Source organism: Vanessa cardui, chromosome W (genome assembly GCF_905220365.1).
Source record: "Vanessa cardui chromosome W, ilVanCard2.1, whole genome shotgun sequence".
Taxonomy (NCBI): Eukaryota; Metazoa; Arthropoda; class Insecta; order Lepidoptera; family Nymphalidae; genus Vanessa; species Vanessa cardui.
The window spans coordinates 5,865,868-5,882,204 of NC_061153.1; positions in this window are offsets into that span (position 1 = coordinate 5,865,868).

Sequence of the window (16,337 nt, forward strand, 5' to 3'; positions counted from 1 at the left end):
CTTTACCGGAAACTCACCCTAAAATCTTTTATTAGAGGTTTGAACGAACCTATTGGCTCACACATTCGGTGTATGAGGCCCGAATCCATTGAAAAGGCTCTGGAATTTGTACAGGAAGAAATCAATGTTATGTACCTACAGCGTCGGAGCAATAGTAGCGATAGAAAAAACTTTAATTTGCATGCCAATAATTCACATAAAGTACCTGTGTCTACACCATTTATCTTGCATAACCCCAATGTATTAGCATTACCAAATACAAACTGGCGGAAGCCTTTGCCCTTCCAAACACCAATGCAGCCTTGGAAACCTAACATCCAGAATGGCGTACCTCAACGGCCTGTTTACCAGGTAAGTCACCCCCAACAGCGTTTACCTTACAATATGCCGTCTCGCACGCAGCAGATGTTCCGTGCACCACCACACAATTATAACCCGCAGAATAGTAGTTTTAGGATACAAGATAGACCACACCAGTCTCAACAAAACCTGGGACCTAAACCTATGAGTGGCGTTAGCCATTACGTAGCTAAGCCTTTTCTACCCGCGATTAGAGGACATGATTGGGCAAAGTTTGGCAATCCACCCCCTTCTAACTACTTCAAATCTAGGGAAATGAATTATAATGAGACATACGACTATAATGACCAAAATCCTGACTTAGATTATGACTATGACCCCAATGAGTACTATTACTCATCCCACGACTATGACTATGACTATTATTATAACACAAATATTCCAGACTACACTAACGAATCCAACTCACCACACATAGAGAAACCCCCTCTAACAGAAATTGAACCGCAACTTTCACCTTTAGGACAACAGGATTTTCACAAAGGGCGTTCCAATACGGGACAAAAATAGAATTGAACCTGCAATCTAAAAAGGAGTTGAGATATATACAGATCGCGGACCCCCCTCTTAAATTATTGGTGGACACCGGAGCTAATCAATCTTTTTTAAGCCCTGACGTAATTAAGCAATATTTTTCTTGTGTTCCACTTAACTACGACCCCTTTGAGGTAACAAACTCTCGAGTAACCTCGTATCATGAACACTCTATCACAATTCCACAATTTGCAGAATTTAATGAACAAAAGAACGTAAAGTACTTCATGTTTAAATTCCATACCTATTTCGACGGTCTAGTAGGACTAGATTTGTTAAAAAATAGTATAATAGATCTTAAACATAATATACTAGTGACAGATTATACGAATATTCCATTACTAAAATACAAATGTCGAACCACCAATTTGCATGAAACTATCCCCGCGCATTCTCAGAAAATACTCAAGTGGCTTCCTATACGTCTTCGCCGGAACTTACATATTCTTTCTCTTCTGTACTGTGCGCTATTTAACTATAGTTTTCCTACATATTTAAAAGATAAATTTGAATTTCTTGGTGATCCTTTGTCTTTAAGATCTAAGCGGTACCTAACACTTAAAATGCCTGTACACAAAACTAAATTTCTAAACAAATCGTTTACTGTACAGGCCATAAGGTTATGGAATGCCCTTCCAGTAAACATTAAAAAGGCTCCATCTATTTCAGTTTTTAAAAGAGCCGTTAAAAACTATTACCTAAATAATAATTCAGACGACTTTAATTAATTATTTTATACAACATTTATTATGTAATTTTATGTATTTTTATATCATTTTATTATCTTAAGTATGTATTAGTGTATGATAGAGATATATATTATTTATATATAATATATATGTATATATATTTATATATATATATAAGAAGTATAAGTATTAGTGTGTAACTATTTGTATGTAAGTTTATGACTGCACCGCCTACGCCGATGGTTTTGGATTCTCCCTTTGATTGGGTTGTCTGGAAGAGATGGCTAAAAAGCCATAAGTCCGCCCATTGTACAACACTTTTAATGTACTTCTTTTGTTTTGTTTTTTTTTTTAATCCTTTTTTTTTGTATTTTATTAATTTTATGTTACTTTCTTTTTTGTTTCTGTGTGTGGTGTGCAATAAAGAATTATAAAAAAAAAAATAAAATAAAAATAGTTAAAGCACCTATGGCTTATCCACCTGGTAACGTATACGTGTCTGAACAAATAATATGTAACTGTATTATTCACGAGTGTATCACGACCGTTACGGATAATTCTGGTTTTGTAGAGATAGAGAACCCCACTGACTATGATATCACACTGACTTTTGAACAACCCTTATCGATAGAATGTTATGACATCGATTGCACCCTTCCAGAACCCCCAGTTACACGCATTAAAGACGTACTTAACCGACTTAGGACTGATCACTTAAATAGTGAAGAAAAGCTTAATCTACAAACTCTTTGTTCGAAATTTGCTGACGTGCAGTTGTACTTAGAGGTTGAACCACTTACATTCACAAATAAAATCAAACACAACATTAAGACTACTGACGAGATTCCTGTTTATACAAAAAGTTACCGGTATCCATTTATTCATAGACAAGAAGTTAGGGACCAAATTGCAAAAATGCTTGAACAAGGAATAATACGACCATCTGACTCTGCCTGGAGTTCACCTATCTGGGTGGTACCTAAAAAAGCAGACGCTTCGGGTAGACAAAAATGGAGACTAGTAATAGATTTTCGAAAATTGAACGAAAAGACTATAGATGATAAATACCCAATACCAAACATATCTGACGTCTTAGACAAGTTAGGAAGGTGCCAATACTTGTCTACGCTAGACCTGGCATCCGGTTTCTATCAAGTTGAAATGAACCCCGACGACATACTCAAGACTGCCTTCAATGTTGAGCATGGGCATTTCGAATTTCTTCGAATGCCTAAGGGACTTAAGAACTCTCCTTTTACTTTCCAGAGAGTCATGGATAATGTCCTCAGAGGCTTGCAAAACGAGATTTGCCTTGTCTACTTAGACGATATAATAGTATTTAAATAAAACTCTACCCGTGACCCGGTAGGAGTCTACCCGTGACCACGAACGCTGTAAAGTGCTCGAAACGTCGGGATGTCCAAAATAATTAATATTCGCGATTAAAATCCGTTATAACTAGTTTTATTTAAATGTGTAATAATCGCGAAAATTTAAGACAACATCATATAATAGTATTTAGCACCTCTACAAGAGCTCCGTGGTCGAGTGGTGGATACACCGGTTTTCATGGGTACGCCACTCCGAGGTCCTGGGTTCGATTCCCGGCTAAGTCGATGTAGATTATCTTTAGTTTTCTATGTTGTCTTGGGTCTGGTTGTTTGTGGTACCGTCGCGACGGTCGTTACTTCTGATTTTCCATAACACAAGTGCTTCAGCTACTTACATTGGGATCAGAGTAATGTATGCGATGTTGTCTCATATTTATTTATTTATTTATATGATTAACTTAGAAATGTTTTTAGCAGGTTGCGTGAATCCAATTTTAAAATCCAGATGGATAAATTTGAATTTCTAACGCTGGAAACCGCATATCTCGGGCATATAATTACAAGAGATGGAATAAAACCTAACCCAGACAAATTATGTGCAATTCAAAAGTACCCCATCCCTAAGACTAGTACGGAAATTAAACAGTTTTTGGAACTGATAGGATACTATAGAAAATTTATCCCTGACTTCGCGAAAATTACTAAACCGATGACTAAATGTTTGAAAAAAGGCTGTAAAATTACTCTAGACAATGACTATATTAACTGTTTCGAAAAGTGCAAGACCGTATTGACTAACGACCCAATATTACAATACCCTGACTTCGATATATAATTCAATTTGACAACAGACGCATCCAATGTAGCAATAGGCGCTATACTATCACAAGGACCTATAGGTTCCGACAAACCTATTTATTATGCGTCGCGACCTCTCAATGACAGTGAAATTAACTATGCCCCGATAGAAAAGGAACTCTTAGCTATAGTTTGGGCTACAAAATACTTTAGGCCTTACCTATTTGGACGAAAATTTAAAACCTTTTGAAACTGACACACTAGGACATTAGTACAGGTATCAGAATCTAATCTGGAACAAGATGTTGTAGACGTAATAAAATAATTTGTTAATCAAAAAATTAAGACAGCTCTTAGAATTACCCCTCCATTAGGAAGGGGAAGGTGGGGACCTCTCGTACGGTTTTCACATTTTATTTTTTTATTTTTTTATTTTTCCATGAATCAAACACATGACAGCTTAAATGTATAGTATAACTATCTGAGATTCATATAAAAAAATACATGTGATTTAATATGATGTTTCGGCTATAATTATGATATAAACTAAATCTGGAATATGTACGAATCTGCCCCAATAACGGGGCACCTACATACAGTGTTAGGTGTACCTTCGTACGCTGTGGGGTAGTTTCGTACGTATGATTAAAACGACACTTAAAAATCAAAATTCTTTAATTAGTATTGAAATTAAACACAAACATAAATATTTAACTTCTATTAAACAAAAATAAAATACTTTTTCTGGTAGTCAACAAAAATAACATAGTCTTTTTCGTAAAACAAAACTTAAATAACTTTTCTTAAAATTAACGACGGTTAAATTACTTTCCTGTAACAATCAACATGAAATTGCTTCATTTTCCACTTAAATAATTAATCTTAAATTTAAAATCACATTTTTTAATATTTGGTGCGGATTAGCACTGCAAAAAGTTGTAGTTAGTGAAAAATTATTGAACAATATAATTAGAAAAATTTACTGAAAAAGTGAAAAGTTTTGATGTTCTAGAAGTACAAAATTTTGGAGGCTTAGGTTCAGGAAGAATCATTTCAACATCTGTTATATAAACAGTATGAATATCTTCAACATTAGGAAAAACTAATGTCCACGAATAGCCTGGCTTCTTTCTTAAATAAGATATTTTAAATTCAGTCTTACTGTAGTGACTAACAACTTTTCCTACATAGTAAATAATACTTTTCTTCTTAGGAAATTTCAGTTTCAATTTCAGAGAAAAGAGATGTTGAGGACTCTGACAGCAACAGCATTAATATGCTGGCTGGACAGGGATAGAGGGATTTGGGAAAAGGGAAGGGAGTGCCGGATAAAAATGGCACTCTCGGCATAACCATCACTCCTGTCATCTCTCAAACAGGAGAAGCCCGGTACCCGGAATCGGGATCCAGGGATCAACCAAGTTTCAGAGATGGCAATAATGACAGGTTTATGGAGATTAATTAGAGAGAGGAGTTCATGTTTTTTAGGCCGGACGCTCTTGCAGTTCCATTGAAGGAAGCTGATTGGGGCCATTTTTAATTTTGATTGAGAATAGTTGACCTAAGTCGTGAGCAACGTTGGACGGTAAGGGGATATCATTGCAGGTTGAAATAATGCTTAGAAGAATCTTCGTTAACATTTCCAAGAAGTTGGGATTGTTATTTACGGGGAGAGAAGTATTTTGGTTGAGAACACAACCATTGGGAGTAGTAGAGGGATAATTGCTAACAATGGATTGGTGAGCCTGTTTATCGTATCCTTTTCCAAGCGATGATCTTGGGCGAGGAGTACTTAAAACAGTCTTACGATAGGATCTGATAGGTGAAGGGATATATTTGTTTGGGATATTTGGAGAATATATAGGAGGGGTAAACATCTCTTTTGCAATCTCTGCATAGGATCTACGAACAGGAGGGAACCGTGAGGATGCTTCTATATATGACACATTGTCTTGGAACATAACAATTTTTATGGATTGTTGGCGTGAAAATTCAGGACAGTCCTTATCCGTAGTAAAATGAACACCTGAGCAATGTAAGCAAGTGGCGTTATCCTTACTTACATCATAAGACTCACCTGTGTGGGATTTGGAGCACTTAAAACATCTAGGTTGTGATCGGCATTGAGTTTTTATGTGTCCATAACGGCAGCAGTTCAGGCATTGGATCGTAGGAAGTTTATACATTTCTACAGGTAGGGAAGTATGATAGGAAAACACTTTATTGGGAAGCATTTGCCCCCTAAATGTGATAACCACAGATTGGGTTGGGACCCATGTGATAACACCATCAGTAAAAGTTTTCCTGTTAAGGCGTCTGATTTTTAAAACTTCACCACATCCAGAGGGAAGTTCGAGTCATGTTGCTAATTCATCCATTGTCCAGTCCACGGGAATACCCTTAATCAAACCCATTCTAGTAATATTGTAAGTCGGTACAATAGCTTTATATTTACACATTTCAATAACAGGGTTTGCTAGAAAGGAGTTTGCTGCCTTGCTTGTTGAAAACTCAACAGATATTTTATTGCGTCCTACATTTTTAAGACCATCGTTAATAATACCACTAATTTTGTGAGTATGTAGAAATTGCCCAAATTTGATAGCCCGTATAGTAGTTCCTGAAACAGGATCAGAGACTTCCCGGGACACATGAACAATGAAAGGGCCTTTGTCACTGTCTAAATAACTTTTAGGGCCTTCAGAGTAGGAAGGATGGTTATAAATCGTTTGGATGGAGGGAGTTGCGGATGTGGGATGAATTACCGTTTTCTTTGTGTTGGAGTCGGAATTAATCGAATCATTAGCACTTTGTCGTTTACGAGAAACAGGTATAGAAGGAGAAGAACAATTGTCGGGAACTAAATCTACTGAGCCACCTGGATCAGGGGGTTCGGGAGGAGTATCAACCTCCATTATAAAACTTAAAAACTACAGAATATTAAAATACAGCAAATACTCACAATATGTATAAATGTTAGTAACACCACTAACCCAAATATCAACTAATAGTACTATTAACAGTAAAATACACTACAGAACTAAACGTAAACACTCAAAATTTCTTAACACGTGTGTTAACCAACATTAACGCAAGCGAAAAAAAAAACGCAATGTCCTTTATTTTAATTTCGTAACAAATGTATTTTGATATTTGATGCGAAATTTGTTATTAACTTTGTCACGTTTGTTGTCACAACTTCTGATTTTATTTAAATGGACGCCACTGTTTTGGTACAGATGTTAGATTTAGAATTAAATATAGATATGTATTTTTTTTGTTTTTATTTTATTAGATAAATATCTATTATTTTGTTAAATATTGTATAAATAATTATAAAATTTGTGTATATATCATACTTTTAGTGATTTATTTCAGTTCATTTTTTTTTACTATACCATGGGATTAATGCCATTAGTTTAGATTTTTTTTTTGATTTCTTTTATGATTATAAATAACTTTGTAGTTGTTTTGTGTGCATTACTTTGATATATTTTTTTTTGATTGTATAAAGTGTTTTTTTTTTTAGCCAGCAGGATGTGCAACTAAGAGCATACAGGTTCAATTTTATCTATTTTTGAATATTTTGACATATTTATTTCATTTTATATAATATTTATATATTATATATATTTTTTATTACATATATTTATATATTATTTTATTAGATATATTTATATAATTATGGAGTCGAGATGGCCCAGTGGTTAGAACACGTGCATCTTAACCGATGACTGCGGGTTCAAACCTTGATTCATGTGCTTAATTTGTCTTTATAATTCATCTCGTGCTCAGCGGTGAAGGAAAACATCGTGAGGAAACCTGCATGTGACAAATTTCATAGAAATTCTGCCACATGTGTATTCCACCAACCCGCATTGGAACAGCGTGGTGGAATATGTTCCAAACCTTCTCCTCAAAAGGAGAGGAGGCCTTTAGCCCAGCAGTGGGAATTTGCAGGCTGTTGTTGTTGTTGTATATAATTATGAGCTCCAGTGATGATTCGTTCCATTCAGCCATGAGTGATATTTCTTTCTGTTCCATAGATAATGATGGTCTAACTTTAGGTGAACATCTAATGAATGATTTATCGCCTTATTCTCATAATTTTAACATCTGTCATATTAATGTACAAAGTGTACCGAGTCATTTTTCGGATATATACGACACTTTTAATTTAAAAAAATTTGCACGCTCTCTTAATATCTGAGACGTGGTTAAAGCCTTCCTTACAGTCGTCTTCTTTTTCTATTCCTGGTTTTATACGTATAAGGAATGACCGCATCGGTAAACGTGGTGGTGGAGTGGCAATGTATTTGAAGTAGCATACCTTTTAAGGTAAATGATCAATCTCCCTCCACTTACAGCTCATCAGCCGAATACTTATTTATTGAACATAACTTAGGTATCAAAGTAGCTGTCGGTGTGATTTACTGCCCACCTAATATCGACTACTTTAATCAACTAGAACTTATATTTGAGAATATTATTTTTAACTACACTCATGTCATATTCATGGGTGACTTAAATACTTGTATGCTGAAAAGTGATTATCTCTTTAAATATTAATTGTTTGCCATTACAACCCACTCATCGCACTAATACTTCTGATACCTTACTCGATTTAATCATTGTATCTGAAGCGAACCTTATTGCTAAATATGGACAGTACTCTGCTCCAGCATTCTCTCTCCATGATTTAATTTTTTTTTTGCTTCCTACAGGATCAAAGTACCGAAGCTTAAGAAAAAGACCTTAAAGCTCAGAAACTACTCCGGAATTGATTTGAATAAGCTTCGGTATGACGCCTCAATTATTGACTGGACCGCTTTTTTGAATATGGAGACGGTGGATGAAAAGGTCGAGTGCTTCCGTAGTGAAATTTTAAATTTATTTGATCGACATGCTCTGATACGTGATGTTAAACTTAATCACAGAGGGTGTCCGTGGTTCAATAACGAACTTCGCAGAGCCAGGGTAAAACGAGATCGGGCTTTTCGAAAATACAAAAAAGACCGAACGGAAACAAATTGGACAATTTATAAGGCTGCAAGGAATCGATGCAACAAGATGTGTAGGAATCTAAAACGCCAATATATCTTTGATCAGTTAGCTAATTCTCCTTCTTCATCCAGTACCTATAATTTTTTAAAAACCATTGGAATCGGCAAACCCTCTCATACCGATACCAGTTATAATATTAATTTGAACAATTTAAACATGTATTTTGCTTCATCAGAAGTACTTGACGTTCAAACTAAATTTTCGACTTTAAGTGAAATAAATAGTTTGCCAAAACATCCTTATCCTTTTAGTTTTTCTTCTGTTAGCGGAGCTGAAATAAAAAAATGTATACTGTCGTTCTCCTCTAAGGCCATAGGTTGCGATGACATAAGTTGTACTATGATATCCTATCTATTAGACTCTCTCCTTTATATAATTTCCCATATTATTAATTTTTCTTTATCAACAAACACCTTTCCGGACTTGTGGCGTAAGGCATTTGTTCTCCCACTTCCTAAAATATCAAATCCCTCTCTGCCTAAGCATTATCGTCCAATTTCAATCTTACCTTTCCTGTCCAAAGTACTGGAGTCCATTGTTTACCAGCAATTATCACAGTTCCTCTCATCTTACAACTTATTGAATCCGTTACAATTGGGCTTTAGAGCAGGGCACAGTACTGCTACGGCGTTGCTAAAAGTGACTGAGGATATAAGAGAAGCAATGGAAAATAAGCGCGTTACAGTTCTTGTCCTCATTGACTTTAGTAATGCTTTTAATGCTGTGGACCATGACTTGCTTCTTGCTTTTCTGGCTCAGGTAAATGTTTCAGACACCGCTATGCAATAGTTCTCACCTTATCTTCGAGGGCGCCAGCAGGCAATCTGCATAGGACAGGATTATTCTGACTGGTGCTGCTTGAATGCAGGTGTTCCTCAAGGCGGTATACTTTCTCCTCTGCTTTTTTCTTTGTTTATAAACTCCGTTACTTCCTGTATCTCGTCAAGCTACCATCTTTATGCTGATGGCTTGCAGCTTTATCGACACGCTACTTCTGATTGTTTGTCTGATGCTATTGCTGCGCTTAATACGGACCTATCACAGATATCTCTGTGGTCTGCTCGCTATGGTATCTCGGTGTATCCGGCAAAGTGTCAGGCTATAATCATTGGTAGTCGTAAACAGCACGCAAAAATTGACACTTCGAATTATAAGCTATTTTACAATAATTGTCTAATTCCGTTTTCCGATTCCGTTAAAGATCTTGGAGTGACTTTGGATAAACACTTAAGCTGGTCTGACCAGGTGGGGGAGGTGTCGCGAAAGTTTTACTGTACAATGCATAATATGATGCGTTTAAAACATATGTTACCAACTAAAACGAAAATACAACTTGCCAATACACTGTTACTACCAATAATTGACTATGGTGACATATGTTATCTGGATGCAAATGAAGATCTAGTAAGTAAACTCGAGCGACTCCTTAATACTGCCATTCGATTTGCTTTTAATTTGCGGAAGTATGATCACGTTTCTTCCTACCGCTCGCAATTAAATTGGCTCTCGATACGTGATCGTAGGTCATGCAGAATTCTTTGCACGCTATACTCAATTCTGAATGACCCAAATTATCCCCAGTATTTGATATACAAATTCGTGCTAAGGGCTGACGCACATGACAGATCGCTTCGCTCCACGGAAAACCTGTTGTTGTCATTTCCACCGCACCATTCAGGCTTTATGTCGAAATCGTTTACTGTGACTGCTATTCTTCTTCGCGAAACACTTTTAAAATTGCTTTGAAAAAGTACTATCTAAATCAAAGCAATAATGGTTGATTGTTGGAATCTTCATTATATGTACTCATATAATATTATATATTATGTTATGTTACGTTACGTTACGTTACGTTACGTTATTTTATGTTATGTTATGTTATGTTATGTTATGTTATGTTATGTTATGTTATGTTATGTTATGTTATGTTATGTTATGTTATGTTATGTTATGTTATGTTATGTTATGTTATGTTATGTTATGTTATGTTATATTATATTATATTACATTATACTCTATATACTATCCTTTAATTTTTTAAGACTATCATATGTTTTTTGTACACCTATATCATTCTTTCTTGTACATCCTAAGGTTGGCTGGTAGAGAATGCAGTAGCATTAAGCTCGCCTTTTGTTAATACTTTTGTATTGTACAATAAAGCATTAAAATAAATAAATAAATTATCTGCTCAAGAAAAAACTCTAGTTCACGCAGAAAATAAATCACTTCGTTCCATTAATGAATCACTAAGCTCCCGCCTAACACAACTAGAGCAACACTCTCGCGCATGTAACGTTGAGATTCATTGTGTACCGGAAAACAAATCTGAAAATTTGATGAACACAGTACAGCAGCTGGCTAAGGTTATAAAATGCCCGTTCGACACGAATAATGTACAGTTTTGTGCCAGAATTGCTAAAATGAATAAGACCAACCCTCGCCCGAGATCGATATTAGTAAAATTCAACACACCACGCCTTCGTAATGAATTTTTAGCAGCAACAAGCAAATGTAACAGAAGCAACGTTGACGAGAAGTTACACAGCGGTCACTTACGCATTGCAAATACAAAAAAGGTACCCATATTTATATCGGAGCATTTGTCGCCTGAAACTAAAACGCTACTCGCCGCCGCTCGACAGAAATCTAAGGAGCTAAATTACTGGTTTGTGTGGGTGCGTGAAGGTAAAATTTATATGAGAAAATCTGAAAACGCAAAATACATTCAGATACGTAATCATGATTGTATTAATAATTTATCATAAATAGCTAAGGTTGACTAACGTATTTTTTTTTTACTTAAAGGCACTTTAAATGGTTTATCTGTATTCTATCAAAATGTAAGAGGTCTGAGGACGAAAACCGTTGAATTATTTAATAATATTGTATGTAATTCGTATGACATCATTATATTGACTGAGACATGGCTGAATAATAGCATCTTTGGCTCTGAGTTATTTGACTGTAATAGGTACACAATTTATAGACGTGATCGCATGATCAGTGGGTTTCATTCTAAAAAGGAAGGTGGAGGAGTCCTTATAGCCGTTTCGAATCATATTGAATCTTGTCGAATTCAAGAATATGAATCTGATTGTGAGGATATTTGGGTTAGCTTAAATATCAATAGCAAAAAGGGCGTTACAGTGAGACTATATATATATGCGGAGTTTACATTCCTCCTCCCGTTCAAAAACACATACTCAAACACTTTATTGACACTACTAATAGAGTACTAGAATCTTTTGATGGCACTTCGTTAGTAGTTGGGGATTTCAATTTGGGCAACATGTTATGGTCTAGGACGTCCCATACCTATATAGGAAATTCCAATAGCGCACTGCATAACATGTTGTCGGACTTTTCATCCCTTCATGATTTAAAACAATATAACTTCATTGTCAACAATAAAAATAAAATTCTTGACTTAGTGCTTTCAAATAAACCTCAAATTGATGTAAGTGAGTGCATGGACCCTTTAATTTCTGTAGACGTATCACATCCACCTCTGACATTTATTCTTGAAACTGGACACTGGCCGGATCTGCTTCCTGATATATCCACTAATAAATACTGTTTTGGTAAAGCAGATTACGTGAAAATTCAACAAGAGTTAAAAACCACTCCCTGGGATGACCTTCTCGGTAAGTGTGTCTGTGTTGATGCTATGGTGGCTATATTTTATGATCAGTTGCATATTCTTATTCGCAAATATGTACCCTTATCCAAAACAAAAAATCGCAAATACCCATTCTGGTTCAGTAGATATCTAATTAATTGCATTAAGGAAAAATATAAATGCAGAATGAAAATACGTAAATACTGTAACCCTCGCGATATTATGGCCTTTGAACTTTTAAAAAAACGTTGTGATAGATTATTAAAGGAATCACACGCCAAGTATTTGGAGAATATAGAAAAGTCGTTGCGTTCGAATCCTAATTCGAGATTCGAGAGTTGTTCTGGACCTACCTAAAAAAACAGAAAAATGCTACTTCTATCCATCGAAAATGAAATTAAATACATCTACAGCAACTAAAGGCACAGATATATCTAATCTTTTTGCTGACTACTTTTCATTTGTTTACACTAATGTCTCTTCACTATCATCATCACAGCCATTTCCTTTTGACATCATAACCAAATAGCTGTCTGAGCTTAATCATCATCATCAACAGCCTATTTTTGTCCACTGTTGGACATAGGCCTCTCCCAGTGCACGCCACTGTGGTCTTTCTCCGGCTACTCGCATCCAGCTCCTGCCTGCCGCCTTGCGTATATCGTCACTCCACCGTGCCTGAGGACGTCCTACACTACGTTTGCCGAGACGCGGTCTCCACTCTAGAACACGTTTTCCCCAACGGTTGTCGGTTCTACGACAAATATGACCAGCCCACTGCCACTTCAGCTTACTAATCCGGTGGGCTATGTCGATGACTTTGGTTCTTTGACGGATAACCTCATTTCTGATGCGATCCCTCAAAGAAACGCCGAGCATAGCCCTTTCCATAGCACGCTGAGCGACTTTAAGTTGGTGGACCAGCCTTGTCGTGAGTGTCCACGTTTCGGCTCCGTATGTCATGACGGGTAGGACGCACTGATTGAAGACTTTCGTCTTAAGGCACTGTGGGATCGACGATGTTAGGATTCGACGTAACTTCCCAAACGCTGCCCAACCCAGCTGAATTCTTCTATTCACCTCGTCCTCAAGGTTGTTTCTACCTAATCGCAGAGTCTGCCCGAGGTAGACATATTTTTGAACAACTTCGAGAACGGTACCGTGTATCGTAGTCGGTTCCGGTAGAACATGTTCATTGAACATGACCTTGGTTTTATCCAAGTTCATCCGTAGGCCGATACGCATAGAAGAATCAGCCAGCTCGTTCAGCATTTGTTGTAGGTCCTGCAGCGTTTCTGCCACGATGACGATGTCGTCTGCGAATCTCAAGTGAGAGATGTATTCGCCATTGATGTTAATGCCACGTCCTTTCCAGTTCAGCGTCTTGAACATATCCTCCATTGCATTAGTGAACAATTTGGGGGAAATAACGTCCCCTTGTCTCACTCCTCGATGCAATGGTATGGGATTTGTTTGCTGATTTTGTACTCGGACGGACATGGTGGCAGCTTCGTAGAGACATCTCATCACCTGGATGTATCGCCAATCAACTTGGCAACGCTGCAGGGACTCCAGAACAGCCCAGATTTCAACCGAGTCAAAGGCCTTCTCATAGTCCACGAATGCAAGACACAGGGGCCGATTATACTCATGGGACTTCTGTATAATCTGCCGCACTGTATGGATGTGGTCTATGGTGCCGTATCCGGTCCAAAACCCGGCCTGCTCCGGGGGTTGGAATTCGTCGAATCTTCGCGCAAGACGGTTCGTGATCACTCTTGAAAACAGCTTATAGACATGGCTCAGTAGGGATATGGGACGATAGTTCTTCAGCAGGGTTTTGTCTCCCTTTTTGAAGAACAGGACGACCACACTCCTACTCCACGCCTCCGGAGTTCTCCCTTCGAAGAGGACAGAGTTAAAAAGCGTCTGAAGTTCCCTAAGTACCGGTTTACCTCCCGCTTTTAATAGCTCTGTGGTAACGCCGTCCTCTCCAGGGGCTTTTCCATTTTTAAGCTGTCCAAGAGCAGTCTCGATTTCGCCAATACTGACTTCAGGCAGGTCTTCGGAGAAATGGCGTGTTAATGTAGCTCTAGGATCCTCATTTTCGGGATCAGGTCGAGATGCATGCGATGCGTATAACCGGCCGTAGAAGTCCTCTACTTCCGAAAGTACTGCCGGCTTAGAAGAAACGACTTCTCCACTTGCTGTGGTCAACTTCGTCAGGTGGCTCCTTCCAAGAGATTGTACGAACACCTTAGACCCCCGATTCTGCTCAATAGCTCTTTTTATTGCAAGAGTATTGGAGCACCGGAGGTCGTGTCGTACGCGCCTGCTGATCTCTTGGTTTAATTGCCGTTTCTCTGACGAAGTGACAGGTGGGTTTTCACGTCGTTTCTTCATGAGCCCCAAAGTCTCTTCCGAAAGGTTCGACTTCCTGCCCTTACGCTGCATGCCACAATATCTCGTGCCTTCTTCCCTGAGAATTCGAACTACATTTTCGAGGTTCTGGTTTACGTCCGTTGTGGTTTCCACGGCAGCGAATCGGTTCTCCAGGATTGACTGGAATGTTTCAGATCCCGCAATGGTTTGGAGCAGCTTTGGTCGGAGCGTGGACTTCATCAGACGGGCGCGCTCGGCCTTAAAATTGATATTCAGAGAGCCTCGGAGGAGTCGGTGATCACTACCGGTATTGAACCTGTTAATCACTGAGACGTCTCTGAATATATGCCTCTTGTCCGTCATTATGAAGTCGATCTCGTTTTTCGTCATAGTGTCGGGGCTTTGCCACGTCCACTTCCTTTGCGGCTGCTTCTTGAAGAAGGAGTTCATCAAGAAGAGCCCCTCCCGTTCGAGGAAGTTGACAAGCATTTGCCCCCTATGATTCCTGCTTCCAAGTCCATGGGGTCCTACTACCGATTCGCTGCAGTTCTGTACTCCCACTTTAGCGTTGAAGTCCCCCATGACAACGTTGTAGTGGGTTTTCGTGGTGAAGTGGAGGGCCCTCGATATGTCATCGAATAATTCTTCCACTTCATCGTCCGAGTGTGTCGAGGTCGGTGCGTACGCTTGCACCACCTTGAGGCTGTACCTCTCGGTGAGCTTTATAATGAGGTACGCTACCCTGTTCGACACACTGGAGATTTCCACCACGTTGTCAACTAGGGACTTATTTACCAGAAACCCAACGCCACCTTGGGATTGTTGGTCACCCTCTCGGAAGTACATTAGGTGGCTTGATTCGAGGGTTACGGTGTCCTCTCCCTCTCTACGGACTTCACATAGCCCTAATATGTGCCACCTAATTTTCCCAAGTTCTACCTCAAGTTGCGCTAGATGCGAGTCAAGCCGTAGCGTGCGTCCGTTGTACGTCGCAAGGGTCAGTCGGTTGTGGTGGCCTCCCGTAGCCCGGTGATTCTTAGCACCCCCCGTCCCGCCGTTACCATCGTCGCCACCATGACGAGGAATAGCGGGGCTGCCGGGAACTGGGGGCCGTGGCTTGCGTGTGTGCTGTATGTGGAGGTTGTGCCCATAATCGCCACGCTGGGCAGGCGGGTTGGCGATCGCAGGGCGTAGCTTCTCGCACCGGTGACGCTGCTGCCCGTCACCGGCCTGTGGTATTTAGCTACGCCTATTATGTTTATGGTTATACCGCCATCAGTCGGTCGCCAGAGCCTCGTTTGCTGGTTGGCAGGATGCACCACGGGCAGGTGAGGTTGGCTTGGGGCACTAAGGTGTAGTTTGCGCCCCCTTACATCTGAGCTTAATAACCTTTACAAACTCACCTTACACACAAACTCCTTTCGCTTCAAAACCGTAGACGTGTTTTAGACAACTCATTTATGCTCAAACTGGTTAATGGTTCAATTGAATCACCTTATCTGTTGTCGAAAATAAGTTTTCGCGCTCCTTCTAGATCCTTCAGAGCATCTACTTACA